Raw genomic sequence first — 19,709 nt, forward strand, 5'->3', positions numbered from 1 at the left:
TCCCCGTGTTCCGGCCCCACGCGCACGGGCCGTCTGTGTAGCCCTCCCCTTGGGAGCAGGCTCACCAGATGGCCGTTTCCGGAGCCATTACTCAGTCATTTAGTTATGCTTGGACGGGGTGGGGGAAGGGGGATGTGAGGTTTCACCAAGAGGACAGTTAGGACCCCTTCCTGGTGTCTGCCCGAGGGGGCCACACGAGTCCCGTTAAGGGGCGATGGTGATGACGGCCCACTGGCTCCAATCATATGGGGGGGGGCCCACCTGTTCCTCCCCAGGGCGGGGCCTGCACTCACTCCGCCCACAGTCAGCCCCACCGGGGTGGGACCCAAACCACCAGACCTCCGCTGTGGTCCAGGCGGGCTTTCTGAGCTCCACGACCCTGCCCCCAGAGAAAGGGAACCCGCATGCTTTCTTGAACACTTGCTGCTGCCGTTGTTTTAACCTGGGAATCCGAGTGGGGCAGGGCACTTGGTATGCAGGCAATTCCCTGGGAAGAGATCCTTTTACATTTGTGTGGTAATATAGTCTCCGTCCCAGGGCCTGCTATTGTACAATAAAACAAGAAGGCTGGGAATCGATACAGAGATGTTAAAAAAGAAATGCTCTGAATCATTTTCCTAACAAGCAGATATGATTTTCAGCTGACAAACATTTTCTTTTCTATTCTGTAGTGGTGGCGCAGTTTTCAAGCCTGGGCTCTGGGACTGAAGCTGTTAGCTGCTTAAAGGTAAGTGTTAGCCAGAGGAGAGGCCACCATAGACTGGGCTGTGATGAGCTGAAGTTGCCTGTAATGATAATGGTATATGTTACTGCCTGCTTTGCAAGCATCTGTTGTATGCTAGCTCTGTGATGGGTACTTTCGTGCTGAATAAGTCATATGTTTGAACAAATCCATAGGGTTCATCTGCCCTAGCCCTCTCAACATGTAGAAATTCCCCTCTGTGACCCTCCCAACAGATGGGCCTAGAAGTTTTCCTTAAACACTTGCAGTGGGGGCAACTCACTACTTCCAAAAGCCCAATGCCGTTTTCTTTTAATAGCTGTAAGGATTTTTAAAATGTTTTTGACTTTTGGTCATGGTGTTGGAATCAGCACACACTGGAGCCTTCCTGATCCACTTTAAGAAAAAAAAAAAAAACGTTTATTTATTTATTTATGGCTGCGTTGGGTCTTCGTTGCTGCGTGCGGGCTTTCTGTAGTTGCGACCAGCGGGGGCTACTCTTCGTTGCGGTGAGCAGGCCTCTCATTGCGGTGGCTTCTCTTGTTGCAGAGCATGGGCTCTAGGCGCGTGAGCTTTAGTAGTTGTGACACGCAGTCTCAGTAGCTGTGCCTGGCGGGCTCAGCAGCTGTGGCACACGGGCTTAGTTGCTCCGCAACATGTGGGATCTTCCCAGACCAGGGATCGAACCCGTTGTCTACTGATTGGCAGGTGTTTTCTTAACCACTGCGCTGCCAGAGACGTGCCCTCCACTTTTCAAACGTATGCAAAGAGTTAGAATATAAATGCCATGTAGGTACAAATGGAATTTTGTCTTGTTTTTGATAGGACCGGCATTATTAAAAACACTGTAATAATTTCTATAGGCTAGAAGTTAAATGGAGATACCAGTGTGTAGGGGATGGACCTCTGTGACCTGCAGTGCACTGAGACTGGAGATGGCCTGTGGGCCAGGAATTCACTCACACACCCCCAAAAAATAACAGGAAAATGGTACCAATAGTCAAGAAAAAACTCAACTAATAGAAACTTACTCTGAGATGGCCCAGATATTAGATGTAAATATCTTTAAACTATTAGCAAAATCTTTAAATCAGCTGTATAAATATGTTCCAAAGACTAAAGGAAAATGAGCGTTAATGAGTCAACAGATAGAGAATTTCATCAGAGAAATGGAAATTAAAAAGAACTAAATGAAAGTTCTAGAAATTCTAAAAATTATAGTAATTGAAGTAAAATATTCATTGGATGGGTTTAATAGCAGGCTAGAGGTGATGGAAGAATAAATATGTGAGTCTGAAGACATCACTAGAAATGATCCAGCTGGAGAGAGCAGACAGGAAAATGATTGAAGGAAAATGATTGAAGATAAATGAACAGAGCCTTGAAAGGTCACAGGACAATTTCAAATAATCTAACACACTGGTGACAGAAGTTCTAGAAGGAGACTATAATGATAATTGGTCAGGACTAATATATGAAGAAATAAATAGCTGAATTTGAAATAAAGAAATAAATAGCTGACCATATCATAGTCAGACCACGTAAAACTAAATATAGAGAAAATCTTGAGAGGAGCCAGAGGAAAAAAGATACATTCCATATAGGGTAACAATAATTAGAACTACCACAGACTTCTCAGAAAGAGTGGAGGCCAAAAGACAAAGGAGTCATATCATCAAAGTGATTAAAGACAACAAAAAAAGACTCAACCTCTCAACCCAGGCAGTTTTACTATCTATTTTCGTGAAATATCCTTTTAAAATGAGGATGAAATGGAGTCATTTTTAGACAAATGAAAGCTGAGAGAAGGTTTTGCCGGCAGACATACAGAAGGTCTGCAAAGGGTGTTCTCCAGGCTGAAAAGAAATGATGGGAAGTTACCTGATGGAAAGTTGCGTCGCCAGGAGGGCAAGAGCACAGCTAATGTGGTTTGATTTGTGCGGTACGCGAGCCTCTCCCGTGGCGGAGCGCAGGCTCCGGACGCGCAGGCTCAGCGGCCACGGCTCACGCGCCCAGCCGCTCCGCGGCACGTGGGATCTTCCCGGACCGGGGCACGAACCCGCGTCCCCTGCATCGGCAGGCGGACTCTCCACCACTGCGCCACCAGGGAAGCCCACAGCTAATGTTTTACTCTCATAATTTTGAGAAAAGACAACTGACTGTTTAAAACAAAATGATAACATTTTAAGCATCGTTTAAAACATATGTAAAAAGTTAAAGATATGACAACAAAAGCAGAAAGGAGGGAAGGTGTTAATACACTTATTATTCTTGCGAAGTGGGAAATGGGAAAGAGGAGTGTGGGAAGGACCACGTGGGAGGTGGAAAGTGGTTCAGAACTGACTAAGGGTGCTTATGGTGAGCCCTAGACATTCTCCTTGCCGGGTCCTGGGAATCCCCCTCCTGAACCCTCCCGGAGGTCTGCCCCTTGAGGTTGGACCAGCCATTTCCTAAAAGAGCTCGCCGGCTGAGACCTGGCCTGGGCCCGTTAGCATTCAGCTCAGAGGCTGGGCAGGAAGGAGAAGAAAATCAGGGCGGCAGGAAGAAAATCCTCGCAATAGGGCTGGGAGGAACGGGAGACACACGTGCTTCTCCCAGCTGTCTGCCTGTGGGTGAAGCAATGAATTGCACTCAGTCATAAGGCCATGAATGGAGAGACTACTTGGGACCAATCACTTTACATCCGTTAGCTCACATCATCCTCAGAGCATCCAGCCAGGCTGATTGTACTTCCCAATTTTGCAGAGGAGGACACTGGGGGCTCAGGGAAGTTAAATAACTCAAGTCTACCCAGTTAGTGAAAGGCTCTAAGTAGAGCAAAGGCCACTCTACCTGCACACAGCTGGAAATCTGTCAGCTGCAAGGGCCCTGAGAAACACGTCTAACTGGATTCTATCAGCCTGGCACGGGCGAGGTACGTGCCCCAAGGGGAACCTCCGCTTAGCGAGTCTCTGCCCCAAGCCTTGGAGAGATGGGGGGACAGTGAGCCCCAGAGACTCAGGAAGGCACTGGCTCCGAGCTGGGCTGGCACGCCTGCTTGGGCCAAGCTCCTTATGCGGCAGGTCAGCAGGCCATATGCACAGAGCGGGTAGCGCTGGGAGCTAACGGCCCGCACTGGCCCCAGGGCCAGTGACGGATGCCCAGGGTAGGCAAAAGGGACGAGCTGAGCGCGGCTGATTTGCACCACAGTGCAGCCCGGGGCTCTGATTTCACACTCTGCCTCAGGCCAGAGCGATTCTGCCTGTGTCATCATTACGCTCATCAAGGGATGCTTTGTCTTCCCCTGATCGGCCTAATTGCTCTCCTCATTTGGACAGCCCTGGGGTCGTTTAGTAATATGGCATCCAGGAGCTCACCTGCTTGTTGGCTGTTTGGAGCAGCATGGAGAGAGGAAAAGGCTCAGTTTGTCATTATAGGTGCAGAGCCTCGCCGAGCTGCTCGTGTGCAATTGCCACCCAACAGTCTGGAAATTACAGTCCGGTTACAGTGGCTGCTAACGAGGGACTAATTGCACCACCACAGAGCTGTCCTGCACACTTAAAACAAATGGCCCCTGTGGGAACTTGGCGAGGGGTCGGGAAAATCCCATCTATTCTTGGAACAGAGGGAAAGGCTAGTTGGGGTTGGAAGGGATCAGCTGGGGGCTTCTGGGCATTATAGATTGGTTTCTCAATCAGTGTAATTAAACTAGAGTTTCATGAAGACATCCACCCAAGTTTCATGAAGACATCCACCCATCCGTCTATCTACCCATCCATCCCCCACCATCCATCCACCATCCATCCATGCATTCATCTATCCATGCGTTCATCCATCCATCTTCCCCCATCCATCCACCTATCTACCCTCCATCCATCCATCCTCTGTCCGTATTCCTCTGTATGTTTTTTCAACTGTTAACCCAGACATGCATCCATGATGTATCCATCCATCACTCATCCACCGACCCACCCATTTATCCATCCACCCAACCATCCACCCAACCATCCATCCAACCATCCACCCAACCATCCATTCATCTATCCTACCATACATCTGTCTAGCATGCAACTATCTATCTCTCCATCCATCCAACAAATTTCTACCAAACTCTTGCTTAGTACAAGGCCTACTTTTGATGCTGTGAGTCAGGGATGAGTCAGGGGTGATTCTGCACACAAGAAAACATAATAGATGCTCAATAAATATTTTTGAAAAAAAGTTTTGAAAAAAATAAATATTTTCTCAATGAAGAGGAGACCATTTTAAGAACGCAGCTAAGTGGGAGGATAAAGAAAAGGGCATAGCAGGTGTGAGGACAGAGAAGGTGTGAAGTGTTCTCAGTCATACATGCTTGTAAGCCTGTGTTTGAGCGTGGTAAGATACTTCATCTCCTTGAGCCTCAGTTTTCCTACGCATAAAATGGGGATAAAAAATAGCTGCTAGCTCATAAGGTTATTATGTGGATTACCTAAAGTATTGCATGTAAAGTTCTTAGAACAATGTCAAGTACATAGGAGGCAAGTAAAAGTTTGGACTTTCCATAATTATTAGGTGTCTGTGCTGCTTTCCTTGACTCCTCTAGGGTACTACCCCCTACTATGGATTCTCCCGTCTTTCTGCCCACCCTACTCTGCCTAGAAAGAGAAAAAGACCATCCTAGGAATTAGAACCTGATGTAGATGCTTGTAACACAAGGGAGGTCTTGGAGTTTGGGGAATGTTAATTCTTTCCCTTGTGATTGGAGCCCAGGGAGTGAGGGGCAGTGACCAGGGAAGGACAGTGGGGTCAAGGCCATATCAGTCTGGGAAGAGCTGAGAGGTTTGGGACTTGCTGTGGGGAAGACAGGGGATTGCAAGTGATTTGAATTTGTAAATTGTTACTCTGGCCTGGGGAGTTGATTACTATTAACTGATTATTACTCTGTGGGTAATTGACTGGAAGATCATCTGGTCATAGTGATTCAAGGGCAGAGGCTGGATGAAAACTGGTCCAGTGCTCTTTCCTGGTCCCAGCTGCTAGATCTCTGCTCCCTGGGCTCCCCCGCTCTAGTTTTCTGGCCTGGAGCTCAGGGCTGGGGAAGGAATTTTAGAGCTACGGGTTCCTCTGCCCCGTCAGGATCTGTGCAGGGGTCTACCGTTCCCCACGTTCTCCGCCGACCCCGCACACACTCACAGAACTGCTAAGTGGCCATTTCAACTGTCCTTACATACCTCCTGTGACAAGGACATCACTCCTTCCCGAGGTAGCCTGTTTCCTCTCTGGCCACCTCTGACAAAGTCCTTTGTGAGATTCAAGTTCCCCTCTCTTTTCTTGGATTCTCATTGTTCATCCTCTCCCTACTCCTGAGGGGCTTGGCAGAGTAGGTCTCAATGGCAGCCGTGGACACGGTTCATCTGGGGGCCAGGACACAGGCTCAGTTTGTGGTCAGGGGTCGGTGGGCGGCCGGGTCAGTGCTTGGGCTGCAGCTGGGCTCAGGGTGGGGCATTTCCCAGGAGGCGCGGGGGTGGACTGACTGTTGAACTGGCAGCCCCTGGACCCCCTGCCTCCTGCTAGGCTCCCTCTGGTATAGTCTCCTCCCACACGGATGCTGGGTTTGCCATGGCATTTCCACCAACAGAAAGCGTTGGGAGTGATGCTACGCTAGTTCAGCACTTGCCTTTACAGGCCTGGCAGCCTCTGCTTTTGCCTGATGAATGAGGACAGGCCACACGGAGGAGGGGGAGAAGCCACTTCGGACATTCCAGCCCCACGTGAGCTCTCCTCTGAACGCAGCCATGGGAGTGGCCTCGGCTAAACTACACGGAGTAGACTGGCCCAGCTGGGCCCATCTGCCCTCAGCGTTAGAAGAAATAATACCAATGTCATATTGGTATTGCTTTAAGCCACCAAGTGTTTGCATGGTTGGAACGCGTCAGTAGATAACAGGTACTAGGGCCGTAGGAAGCACTCTCTGTCCACTCCCAGGACGCAGTCAAGCCCCAGCTGTAGGCAGAGCCTGAGTTCAGACCAGGCCCTCAGCACAGATTCCCGCACGACCCCAAGCACGTCACAGATGTCATGGGCCTCGGTTTCACTGTCTATAAAGTGAAGAGATTTCAGTGTAATGATTTCACCTCTTCCAGTTTTTCTTTGATGAGGCCAAGGGATTCTGGGTGAGGCAACGGCACCTTCATTCCCAGAAGGCCCCTCCCCAGGGGAGGTTCCCCACACCCGTGGCCTCACTGCCCACGGAACAACCTGGTACCGGTCTCCTGGCCAGTCCGCTTGGAATTACACACCTCTGCTTCAGCTGTGTCCAGTTCACCCTGACGGGACGGTCCATGTGGCACCTGGAACAGGGCTGTGCCCTGGGGTGGACGCTTGGCTAACTGGGCACGGGTTGGTTTTGTGCAAGCAGTACAGTCTTCCTTGTTCCTCGTTGGATTTTGGCAACAAGTGATTCACTTAAAAGGCGAGATGGGAACAGGCGGTGACGTTTGAAGCATTTCTCCCTCGATCACTTAGCAGCCCTCTACCTCTTTTATTATGCCATTGGCAAAAATTACGACGTTTGTGCAAATTATGTTTGGATAATCATGTCTGAAGGAGCCTGTGGTTCAAACTTTCCAGCCAATTTCTCTAAATGGGAGCTTCTAAACTTTTCCTTTTTACGGTCTTCAATGCTTGTAGAGATGGTACTGTGTCAACTTTGGAGGCGGCCAAGGAGGGGGGAGGGGAGTCAGCTCAGTGCAGGCTGGGGGCTCAGAGGGTCAGAAACCTGGACCCCACCTGTGAAACCCCTCACAGGGCTCTCTGGGTTGAGAAAGCAGATGTCATTGAGCCCTGCAGGTGGCCGTGACAAGACAAAAGAGTTGGCAGACAGAGGCCAGCACAGTCAGGTAGAACTTTGTAGAAGTCTGAGCTGTCCAGGGAAGTCTGAGCTGCCGTAGGAGGCTTGCAGCCCCCAGGAGAAGAGGACACCAAGATCCAGGTAGGAGAAGCACCCTCCCAAGGTTCCCCAGCTGGGCAGCTGAGGTGCTGGGACTGGACGCAGCTGCTGAGAGCCCAGGAAGAGGTCAGAGGGGGCGTCCTTTCCCAGCCAGCGTGTGTGTCCGGCAGGGCGGTGGGAAAGGCTCCCTTCCCCTGATGCCTTCTCCTCGATGGTGAAAGGACACAGGGCTTGAATTCGAAGCTAGCAGCGGAACACATCTGATAAGCCTCTTCAATATTTATTTTCCCAATAGACTCGAACAATTCTGAAGAGACATAATATTACGTTTCTCAGAAATTTCCCCGAATACATATTTATGAGGGAAACCTGAATAAGCTAAGAAGGGCTCAGACCTACTTATTTATGTATTCAGTCATCTCCAGGGTGCGGGCTATGCCGGCATTAATGAGGAGAAGAGACGGTAATTAGATCGCACTTGGGCTGAGCCCCTGCTCCAGGGACAGGATTAGGGCTCAGCTGCCAGCGTTCCGTGGTCCCCCGAATCAGGATGCTCGGCCTTCAAGTCTGGGCCTCTGGGGATCAGTGGATCTCAAACTTGCTGCATATTGGAATCATCTGGGAAGTTTTTTTAAAAAAATACTGATGTCTGTGCCCTTTTCACAGAGATTCTGATTTAATTTTTCCAGGGGCAGCCTTGGCATTTGGGACCTCTACAAGCTCCCCAGGCGATCCATCGTGTAGCAAAATTTGAGAACCCCTAATTTTGACTGTGAACATTGTGGCTGTCATCCTTTCTTCCTCCCTAGTTTTTACCAAAGGTGAGCAGCGCTGGTGGAAAGGGAGAGTCCAGGGCTGGGGGTTAGGGGCAGGGCCAACGTCATGGACCTGTGACCCGTGCAGAGGCAGAGGGGGCCATGCTTGCTTAAACGCCCTGCCGTAGCCATCTTGAAATTCTTAATCATTTTTTAACAAGGGGACTTGCATTTCGTTTTGCATTGGGCCCTGCAAATTATGCGGCTGGTCCTAAGCGGGGGACCTGGTTCTAGCGCCATCTCCGGTTGTAGAACTGACTTGCTGTGCAACATTGGGTAAATCTTTCTTTGTCTCTGGATCTCCATTTTCCTCTCCTAGAATGAAAATCAATCAGCCCCAAGGACTTTCTAGTACCTTCTCTGTCTGTGTCAGCACCTACATTCACACAAGGCCACCTAAGAAAATAATTGGGCTGCCTTCCGTCACACGCGGTAATAGCATGTAATGACTGGCTGTTTCCAAAATCACACGTTGTTTGATTGAATTCTGCACCACTCCAAGCAGGTTTGTGTACTTAGAACCTACTAAGGGACAAAAATGACGAATGTGTGGACGTTCGTGTTCTCACTCCCTTCTTTCTATAGCTGAAGAGAATTTATATCTATAGCCCTGTCCATTCAGTTTCCTGGCAACCCTGCCTACTAAGCACAGTTCTGCCTTTCCAGCTAGTTCCTCAGCTTTGCTAAGGCAGAATTGGATCCAGGTAGAAAGGCTGGGGACTGTGGAGGGGAAGGCAGGAGATTTGCATCAGAAAGGGAAGAGTTGTTCCCTGGAGAAAAGAATAGAAGGGGTGAGAAGGAGAGGCTGGGAAAGGGAAGGGAATAGGGAGAATTTTGCATAGGGATGGAGATTTGGGGAAAGAAGAAGGCATTTGAAGCATGGCTGCCAGATATGTGGATATTGAGAGTGGCACACCTGGAGGAGAAAAGAATTGTTCGGATCTTTTGCTGTGCATTGAGCATATATTCTGACCTCCCCCAATACATCTGCACACATTCCCTTCAGAGGTCTCTCAAGAGCGTAAGCCTAATTTGCAATTGCTTTCAGGTATATTTTTCTATCTGACTGCAGATTCCTTAAACTGATCCTGTGCAGAGACTAGTCCATCTGGGACGCCAGTTATATTTGGAATCCACTGTTAAGCCAGGGTGGAATGGAAGTGACAGCAGATGTGAGCTGGGACGTCCTTCATCTAGTGCAGGCATTTCATAGACTCATGATCTCTTGGAGAGGGGAGAGATCTTAAAAATGGTCTAGTTCAGCCCCTTCCCCACTTGAACTTTCTAGAGCATCTCTACCAAGTCTATTCTTTGCTTATATACTTCCTGTGAAAAGGAATACAGGAATGCACTAATTCCAGGGAGAGCTTACTCTGTGTGTAGATAGATCTAGTCATTAGAACGATCTGTCTACATTCGCGAAAACTGTTATTAGTGGTGTGCGTTTTTACAGTCTCACTGGACATCACCCTGCCGGGTCTTACCACAATTTAAAATGCTCTAATTCTCTGAAGGAGCAATTCAGCTTCTAGGAAATCTGCGGAAACTCATACACAAAAATAGATATCAAAGGATGTTTACATTGAAGCATTAATTGTGATAGTGAAAATTTGAAGCAGCTGAAATGTATATTTACAAGGGATCGCTTAAAAATTATGATATATCCATACTGTGGAGTAATATAGATGTGCGTTACTAATGTGGAAAGATTTCCATGGCATATTAAGGAGGAAAGTAAGTTGGAGACAATAACGGATGAATGAACTCAAGTGTATACAGGTTTCCCCTGCTACCCCAAAGTAGAGTGCTCCTATGGAACCTTCCATAAGCCAAAATGACGTAAATTGAAGAAGCAATTACCTTAGGACATATCTTGCTAACGGATGCACAAAATAAATCAAGATAAAGCGTAGATGCTCACAGACATAGTTCGAAGTTATGCTAGCTCGATGCTGAGATGCTAAGTGTCGTTACCAGGGAAGGAGCTTGATGGTGTAGGTCTTGCTACTCTGAGTGAGCTGCCTCTATAACAGCTGGCTGCAAAACAAACCCTGAGTGCTATTTTGGCTTTTCACCTTTTTTTTTTTTTTTTTTTTGGTAAAAGCTAAAATCCTCTTCAGATTTCTTTCCATTTGCAAAAACAGTTACTAATATAGGTCTTTCCTAAAAGAAAAGTGGTGTAAAGCAAACTTTCAAAAAGTGGGGCATACCAGCATATTTTTTTTAAACCAACAAAGCATCATACATATACATGACCATGAATTAAAGATATCAAAATTTATAGAAAAATGATACACACAAAATTGCATTAGGGAAATGCAAATCAAAACCACAATGAGATACTAGTTCACATCCATGACAATGGCTGTTATTGAAAAGATGGAAAATAACAAGTGTTGGTGAAGATGTGGAGAAACTGGAACCCTTGTTCACTGCTAGTGGGAGTGTCAAATGGTGCAGCCACTTTGGAAAACAGTTTGGCAGTTCCTCAGAAAGTAAAACATAGAGTTACTATATGATCCAGCAATTCCACTCCTAGGTGTGTACCCATGCAAAATGAAAACATACACCAAAACTTGTACAGGAATGTTCATAGCAGTAGCATTGACAATAGTCCCAAAGCGGAAGCAACCCAAATGTTCATCAGCTGATGAATCTACGAATAAAACGTGGTATCTACACAGCGGCATATTATTTAGCAATAAATAGAAGTACTCATTCATGTTACAAGATGAATGAACTTTGAAAACATTATGCTAAGTTGAAGAAGCCAGTCCCAAAGGACCACATATTGTACACTTATATGAAATATCCAGAATGAGCAAATCTATAGGGACAGAAATTAGATCAGGATTGCTTAGGGCTATGGTTGGAGGGGAAAGTGGGTCGGGGAGTGACTGCTAATGGTCAGATGAGAATGTTCTAAAATTAGATTGTAGTGATGGTTGCACGACTCTATGAATGTAATAAAAATGCCCGAACTATACACTTTAAATGGTGTATTATGTTGCATGTGAATTATATGTCAATACACTCTTTTGTAAAAATTGCTAACAGTGTTTAGATCTGGGGGAGGGCACTGGGTTAGGAGGGGGCAGTGAAGTACTTGCCTTGTCCTGGTGATTTATTTCCAGTAGCAAAACATGGCCACCTACAGGCACTTGTGGAGGCTTTTAAGCAGATGGCTGCTGCTGGACACCCAGCCCTCTGGCAAAGCAACATCAGTTCTGTCCCTTCTCCACCTCTGGGGCCAATGGCTGTCCTCCACGGGCCATCTGAGGCCCAGGCATGGCTGTAAACACACAGAGTAATGCCACTGTTCATGCTGGCCTCTGGTGGCCAGGAGCGGGCCAGGTGCTTGGGCGCCTTTCCTGATGTGGGGGACCTTCACAGACTCTCCAGTGACTGAAGGCGGGGGGGGGGCTCTATTTAGCCTACCCGTTTCTGGGGTTCCCCATCCCAGAGAGGGCTGTGAAAAGGGAAGTGTTCTGGGCTCGGCGGGGATTTCGTTGACAAAGACTAAAAACTCAGAGAAGACGCTATATCTGACTGGGATGTTGTAGTTAAACCCAGAAAGGCCAGGGCGGCCCTCTCCACCCACAGCAGACAAGAGGCAGAGACTGGAGCCAAGCTTGGCTGGAGCAGGGCCAGTGGCCAACAGAGGTCAGTGCAGCTGGACACCTCTGCTAGCAGAAGCCCTTGCAAATCCCCCCATCCCTCCACCCGCAGGAACCCAGGTCCACCTGGCCTCATCTGCCTGCCTCAGAATTGCAGAACCCACGGCATAGCACCCCAGTACACACGCACTCACGTGACCTCGAAACCACGAAAGCGCAAAGGCTCACGGGTCCACACCCAAAGGCGTGGGCGGGACCACCACACATCAAATGCACATAGACAACAGATGCACAGACACACAGGCACACAAACAGAACACTGCTCACACCGGCACACCACACAGCACAAGAAGCAGATGGATAGACGTAAGCAGGAAAGTCCTTCCAGTCCGTCCAACTGGCTGTCAAACGCCCATCCAGAGCAGCCAAGCCACCCCTTTCAACCCCCAGTCTGGGTCCGGTGCTCTCCTCTGTGTCACCTGCCTGGTCCCTCCTCTTCCCCGACAGTCCCTGGGCCTCTCTGTAGCACATGATCCATCCTCCTGTGCTGGGACTGTGGATTTACTCATTTGCTTTCCTTACTGGATGCATGATCCTTGAAGGTAGGAACTGTGCTGATGTATCTCTGCGTCCTCAGCACCTGGCAGGTGTCTGGTGTGTAGTACAGGGTTAATGTGCAATGCTTTAAATGAAGGAATAAACGAATGGAGTAATCCAAGCGTATGTTTATTAGGGAAAGTGTTCAATCTTCACAACTATCAAAGAAATGCAAATTAAAACGAGATTCCATTTTACACCTATTAAATTAGTACAAATTAAGAAATATAATGATCACACCCAAGAGTGACCCAGTTGTGGTATAACCATGGCAGACACAGTGCTGGTGGCAGTGTGTAACCTGGGTGCCCCTCTTTGGAAAGCAGTTTGATACTACGTATCGAGTCTTTAAAAGGCTCACACTCTTAGGGCAGTGATTCCACTCCTGGGAATTTATCCAGAGGAAATTACCAGAAAGAAGAAGGATATTTATGATCACGAAGCCCTGATTTCAGAACCAAAAATGGGGACACACATTTTGACACACTCCATTTAAGGACCGGTAGGAAGAATATTCCAGAAAACTGAGGACAAAGCTGACCATGCTGAATTGGGAACAGCAATGTGGGAATGTACATTCCCTGAGGGCAGGGACCTTGTATGTATCCCTCACTGTTGTGTCTCCCGTTCCTAACAGGGTACCTGGTACACGGTAAGGTAATATTGTCAAATAAAATAATAAGTAATGGTTGAGTAATATAATAATAATATATTTAACCATACTATATTTAACCATTATAGATGCCATAATATATTTAACCCTTATAGATGTTATTTATTTAGCCACACACATATTAAATATATATGTATATATATTTCACCATTACGCACATGCACTCTGGATAGAATGCTCTGTAGCCATTAAAAGTGATTAATAGGCAGATATGTTTAAGATACAATATTTTATTTTATTTATTTTTTTTTAAAAAAAATTTATTTATTTATTTATTTATTTTGGCTGTGTTGGGTCTTTGTTTCTGTGCGTGGGCTTTCTCTAGTTGCGGCGAGCGGGGGCCACTCTTCATCGCGGTGCGCGGGCCTCTCACTGTGGCGGCCTCTCTTATTACGGAGCACAAGCTCCAGACACGCAGGCTCAGCGGTTGTGGCTCACGGGCCCAGTTGCTCCGCGGCATGTGGGATCTTCCCAGACCAGGGCTCGAACCCGTGTCCCCTGCATCGGCAGGCAGATTCTCAACCACTGCGCCACCAGGGAAGCCCCCTAAGATACAATATTTTAAAGAAATAATTTCCTATTCTGCGTGAGAAGGACTTATGTGCTAGAGAAGGTGGTTCACTCAGAGACAGGACTGCACGTGGCCTAGACCAGGGGTTGGCAAACTTGGCCGTGGGCCAAATCTGGCCTGCCAGCTGTTTCTTCAAATAAAATTGTTTTGTGACATAGCCACACCCATTCGTTTATGTATCATGTGTGGCTGCTTTTGTGCTGCAGAATTGGGTAGTGCTGGTGGAGACTACATGGCCCTCAAAGCTTAAAATATTTACTTTCTGACTCTTTACAGGAAAAGTTTGCTGACCCTTGGCCTAAGTAAAAAAAGGACAGGAAGGTGTGGGCAACCAGCCTTTCCTAGACAGTGAGGCTCTTTAGATAAAGAACTGGACAAACAACAGCCGTAACAGTAGCTACCTTTTATGGAGCATTATCTAGGCGTCAGGCACGGTGTCAAGGACTCACAGCCATGCTCCTGTAATCCTCACGGCCACACGGGAAGTAGGCATATTTGTCATCCCTGGTTTGGGAGGGAACACGGAGGCCTAGGAGCTCAGGTGACCTGCTCAGATCCCACAGCTGTAAGTGGGGCAGCTGGGCTCAAGCCCCGGCCTGCAGACTTCACCCCTGTGCTCTGCTGCTGTCAGAAAGCCAAGAGTTATTGTACAGATGTGGTGTCTGGAGCTCAGAGGTTGACCCACTTGCTCAAAGATGCCCAGTGTTAAGGGATAGAGCCAGGATTCAAAAAACCCATAATGAACAAAACATCAAAATTTTAAGTAGAACCAGGCTGTTTGTTTTGTGACCCTACATTTTTGTGCAACCAGAAGAGTTGATTCTGATCAGCCCACCTGGCCTACACTCCCCTACCCTGGGCTTATGAAGATCGGTAATGGTGCCCAAATGAATTGGGCCACACAGAGCTTTAGATACAGTCGTGTTATTTGACTGTAGAGATTTCACTAGCTTTTCCCACTCAGTCTGAAGTATGGGAGGATAGTTTGATAAGTGTATGTAAGGGTGAACATGTTTTCTTTGCTTCAGACTTCAGTGTGACTGGGCTTAGACCAGGGCCGGAGTCCTGAGGTCCTGAGGCTCTGGAGGTATAAAGAGCCCAGGTGGGATGGGGCGGGGGGGGGGGGGAGGGGACTGGTTGACTAGAGATGGATTCCCACTAAAGTTTCTCCGCGAGTCCATAGGAGCCCAAGCTTAAGCACAACATGTTTCCCCAGACGTGTATATATTTTGTTGTGATGAGTACGACAGTGCTGTTTTTAAAAGGTCAATGCAAAAAAAAAAAAAAGAGAGAAGGTCAGTGCATCTGCTTTTATGTTTTGCAGGTTATATATTTTCTCAGAGGATGCATACTAAATGATTGACTACAATTCTATGTGTCTAAGCGATTATTTTGTTGGTATAAAAGAGTCTTGTAGTGAAAATATCGAGTGCTGGGAATTGAACTCCAAGGGCAGGGCGTGCCACCCACCTGAGGGGGGCTCGGAGTCTGGGACTGGGCGCTGGGGACTCAGGCCCTTCTGCCCTGGTGCCTGTAGCCTGGACTCCCACACGTCCTGGTGGGAGGGTGGGAAAGGCAGCCACCTTAGACCAGATTTTCCGTTTTCCGCCTCTGTCTGCACCTCTTGGGAAGACTTACGTGTGGCTCATGGTGACCGGGGGTGACTTACCTGCAGCTCATGGGGTAAGAATAGGACTCCTGGCGTGTCTGGGGGTTGGGAGGGTTTAGGCCCTGATTTGGAAAGAAAGCAGGAATCTTCTCCATGACCCCAAGCCTCCCAGGGTTATGAAGGGAGACAGTTTGGGACATGGTAACTACAGATCCTCAGAGGCATGGGTGGCCTCTTGTTTCCCTTTACTTGAATCTCTCTCTCTCTCTCTCTCAACTTTAAAATAGTTTAAAAATGTGAAAAAACTTTAGATTTGCAAAAAAAGTTGCAAAAATATTACAGAATCCCCTTACACCTTCACCTACCTTCCTCACATGTTAACATCTATGCCCATGGTATCATGGACGCTATTAACTCATCTACTGCCTTATTCGTGTTTTCAGTCGTCTACTAAAGCTCCGCGTTGCGCCTCGTTGTCCTACCGGTTTTGTCTCCTCCAATCTGGGGCAGTTCATCCTCAGCCTGTTTTTCAGGGTTTGGAGACTTTTGAAGCATACTGTCTAGTTGTTGTGTAGACTGTCCCTCAGTTTGGGTTTGTCTGATGTTTCCTCACAGCCAGTTTTCATTTTTGGCAAAGATGCCTGCAGAAGTAATGCTATGTCCTTCTCGGTGCCTCCTATCAGGTGGTACATGAGTCAGGGTGTCTCGGCCAAGGTGCCGTCTGCCAGGTTTCTGTGCTCGTCTCCTTTTCCTTTACATGATTAAAGGATTAATGACTGCAGCAATCCTTGTCTTAGTCTGTTCGGGCTGCTGTAATACAATCCCATAAACTGGCTTATAAACAACAAACACTTCTTGCAGTTCTGGAGGCTGGGAAGTCCAAGTTCAAGGTGCTGGCAGATTCGATGTCTAGTGAGATCCTGTTTCCTCATTCACAGATAACCGTCCTCTTGCTGTGTCCTCACTTGGTGGAAGGGGTGAGGCAGCGCTCTAGGGTCTCTTTAGTAAGATCACTAATCCCGTTCGTGGGGGCGCCACCATCATGACCTCATCACCTCCGGAGACCATCACCTTGGGGGGAGGTTCGGTTTCAACATGTGAATTTATGGGGGGACCCATACACCCATATGGCATTTCTCATATGCACATCCATCACTTTCAGCTAAAAATCATGCCTAGTCTGTTACCTCCTTCAAGCTCACATAGCTGAGAGGCTGGCTATAACTCCATTTTTATGGCTAGTTCATCCAGTCTTTTAGGTTTACTGGTAGAAATGGGAGCCTATCAGGGGAAGAAGAGGAGAATACATACTTTGGGGGTTTCTTCTGTCAACCATGTGCCAGGCATTTTTATACACCGCCCATGTCACGTTTAATCCTTTCAGCAACCATTGATTATCCTCATTTTATGGAGGATGACAGGGTCTTGGAAAGATCAGGAAAGCTCTCTAAGGTCACATAGCCAGGAAACAGTCTGTGCCAAAGTCCAGGCTCTGTACTCTCCCTTTTGCTGTGTCTGCAGGGAAGGGCTTTGCTCAGCGTCGCTCAGTGATTCCGTAACCCTGCTGGGACACAAACCCAAATTCTTGGGTAGCTTCTCTAGAGGAAGTTGGGCATCAATGAAAGAATGCTTTTTCATGATCTTCGCCACCAGATGGGCGGAACAGGTGCCATTGCCCATGGAAATGTCATCTCCATTTCGTAGAAGATGAAACTGAGGGTCGGGGTCACACCCAAAGCCTCAGCCAGGAAGGGGCAGCCCTGGAATTTTAACCCATGTCATTCCTCTCCTTAGGAAAGGAATGTGCTGGTACCTGGGCAGGGAGGCCCACGAGGTGGTAAACGATTATCTGTTGGAGAATGACCCACCTCTCTCAGGGGGTTGCCTGCAAACACAGGTGGTGTCTTACAGGTGATTTTCATGCTTCATAAAAACAGAATTTATATGGTTTGTAAAATTTTATGTGATTTATAACACGTGTTAAATATGTGAGGGAGCTGGCAGGGCTCACAGGTCCCTCTGTTCTCTCCAATTTGGACAGTTGGCAGGTAGCCCTTTATCAAAGGCGGTTCTGCACCCAAGCCTGGACCCTGGGGCTCTGGTGGTCCCCACCTCATGCTGACGATCCAGCTCCTGCTCCCAGGTTCCCAGCTCAGACATGGCCCCCCTGGCTCCGAAGCCAGAAATATGGGCATTTTCCTAGACCTCCTTTCTCCCTCACCCCCCATATTTGATCCCAAGCTCTGTTCTTTGCCCCTCCAAACATCTCTGGAATCCTCCCCTTTTCTGTCCACCATCACTAGTAGACACATCACTTCTTTCCTTGACCCTCACTTATGTCTCTTGCCCACATAAAACTCTTCAGTTCCTCCCAGGTCACCTACAGCATCAAGTCCAAGTCTCCAGGGCTGGCATTCAAGGGCATTCAGTGATGGCCCTGCTTCTCTCAGCATTTCTGTTTTCCATCCGTCCTCCCCAGTTGCCTGTTCTACACCAATCATACATCAGATGTACTTGCCTAATAACCCCACGTAGTTTCATAAACTTTGGCTTTCCCAGACGTAGTTGCCTCTTTCTAGAAATGACATTCCAACTTCTGGAGAACTCCTCTTCATCTTTCGAAACCAATTCTTATGACACCACTTCTCTGAAGTACTCCTTGACTGCTGCTTGGGCATAAGCATTCTGCCCTCTTTGCCGTGTACCTTAGCACATAGTGTACCTCACCTTGATTATTTGTTTGCACATCTGTCCCCTCCATAGTGCATGAGGTCTTTGAGAATAGGGGCCAAGTCTCTCTCTCTCTCTTTCCCTTTTCTTTCTTCCCTCTTTCCCTGTCCTTCTCTCTCCTTTTCCCTTTCTCCCCTTCTTTCCTCTCTCCCTCTTTGCCCCTTCCTCTCCCTCCCCCTCATCTTCACCTTCCATCCATCAAATCTTTCCTGACCGCTCACAGATGTTCCCCATTCTCTTCTAAGTTTGTACATCCTCCTAGAGGTGACATCCCAGACAAGCTCTCACTCCGGTGGAGCTCACACTTTCCTGGGGCTACAGAATATAACTGGTAGTCAAGTAGAGAAGGACAACTATGCGGAGAAAGAGGTGCTCTGGAGAGAACAGAGTAGAATATTGGCATCAAGAGTGATGTTTGGGGGGGCGGAGGCTACTGACTGGGTGGTCAGTGACGTCTTTCGTGAAGAAGAGACATTTGAGCTGATCCTTGAAGGACGAGAGGGATTCAGTTATGCCAGGAGGGCAGGAGGGAGAAACTCCAGGCAGAGGAAACAGCTTGCTCAAAGACCCTGAGGTAGGAATGCACTTGGGACGCGGAAGGAATAGTGGCCGGCATGGCTGGAGAGAAGTGAACAGGAGAGGTAGGCGGGGCTTCGTGAGGGTGCGGGTGGCAGGGGCCCAGTGAATAGATACTGGATAACATTAAAAGGTAAGATCAGTTCTAGGCTCACTGTGGAGAATTTGGGCTGCTTACCCAACCTCACCAGCGCTCTGGTCTCTAATCTGTGCCTCACAGGGTCCCTCATACAGCTCAAGGATGGTCCGGGAGTCACTCACTCCGTGCCAGGCACCATGCAGTGTAGGTGATATAGGAATGAACCTGACCACATCCCTAGCGCCGCCCCCCAGGCTCCTACAGTCCACTGGGGGTTCCTGGTCCCTGCATGGCCAGCAGTGACACAGGGAAGCAGGGTCCTACGACTCAACTTCTCCCTGACAAGGCTGTTCTCAGCCACACATGCCCTTCCTCTGTCCTCTCTGCTCTGCAGCTGGGGTCCTCTGTGCTCATGGAGTGCCCCGACCATAGGTTTCTTGGGTGCCCTGGGGTTCTCACCTCTGGAGACTTCTGCCCTGCTGGCAAGGCACATTCCCATCTCCGTTGCATGCCTCACGCTTTCCCTACGCCCCCAGGACCCTTTCTGCAGCTGTCTGCTTGGTCGCTTCCGCTTGTCATTCAGGCTTTGGCTCAAATGTCACCTCTTCCGAGAGACCTTCCTGATCGCACTTATGGAAGTAGCGATACCGACCATTCTTCACGTTGTTTCTTCCATGACTTTTGATCCATGCTTTTTCATCAGCAGGATCCACCACCAGAAGGCAAACTCCTTGAGGCCAGGGACTTGCCTCTTCCATTTTCCTCTGTCTTATCCTCAGTGCCTAGCACAGAGCGGTGCTTTGAGTGAACG

General features: G+C 48.2%; 1 long non-coding RNA gene across 1 annotated transcript in view; it reads left to right on the plus strand.

Annotated features, from left to right (window-relative positions):
* The first annotated feature begins 386 nt into the window (after positions 1-386).
* LOC136793256 (uncharacterized) overlaps positions 387-19,709 on the plus strand; it is a 95,574-nt gene continuing 76,251 nt past the window's right edge. The window contains exons 1-2 of the long non-coding RNA XR_010838294.1: positions 387-471; positions 672-727. This is a non-coding gene — a long non-coding RNA (uncharacterized lncRNA). The remainder of the gene's footprint in view (positions 472-671; positions 728-19,709) is intronic.

This window comes from Kogia breviceps, chromosome 19 (assembly GCF_026419965.1).
Source record: "Kogia breviceps isolate mKogBre1 chromosome 19, mKogBre1 haplotype 1, whole genome shotgun sequence".
NCBI lineage: Eukaryota > Metazoa > Chordata > Mammalia > Artiodactyla > Physeteridae > Kogia > Kogia breviceps.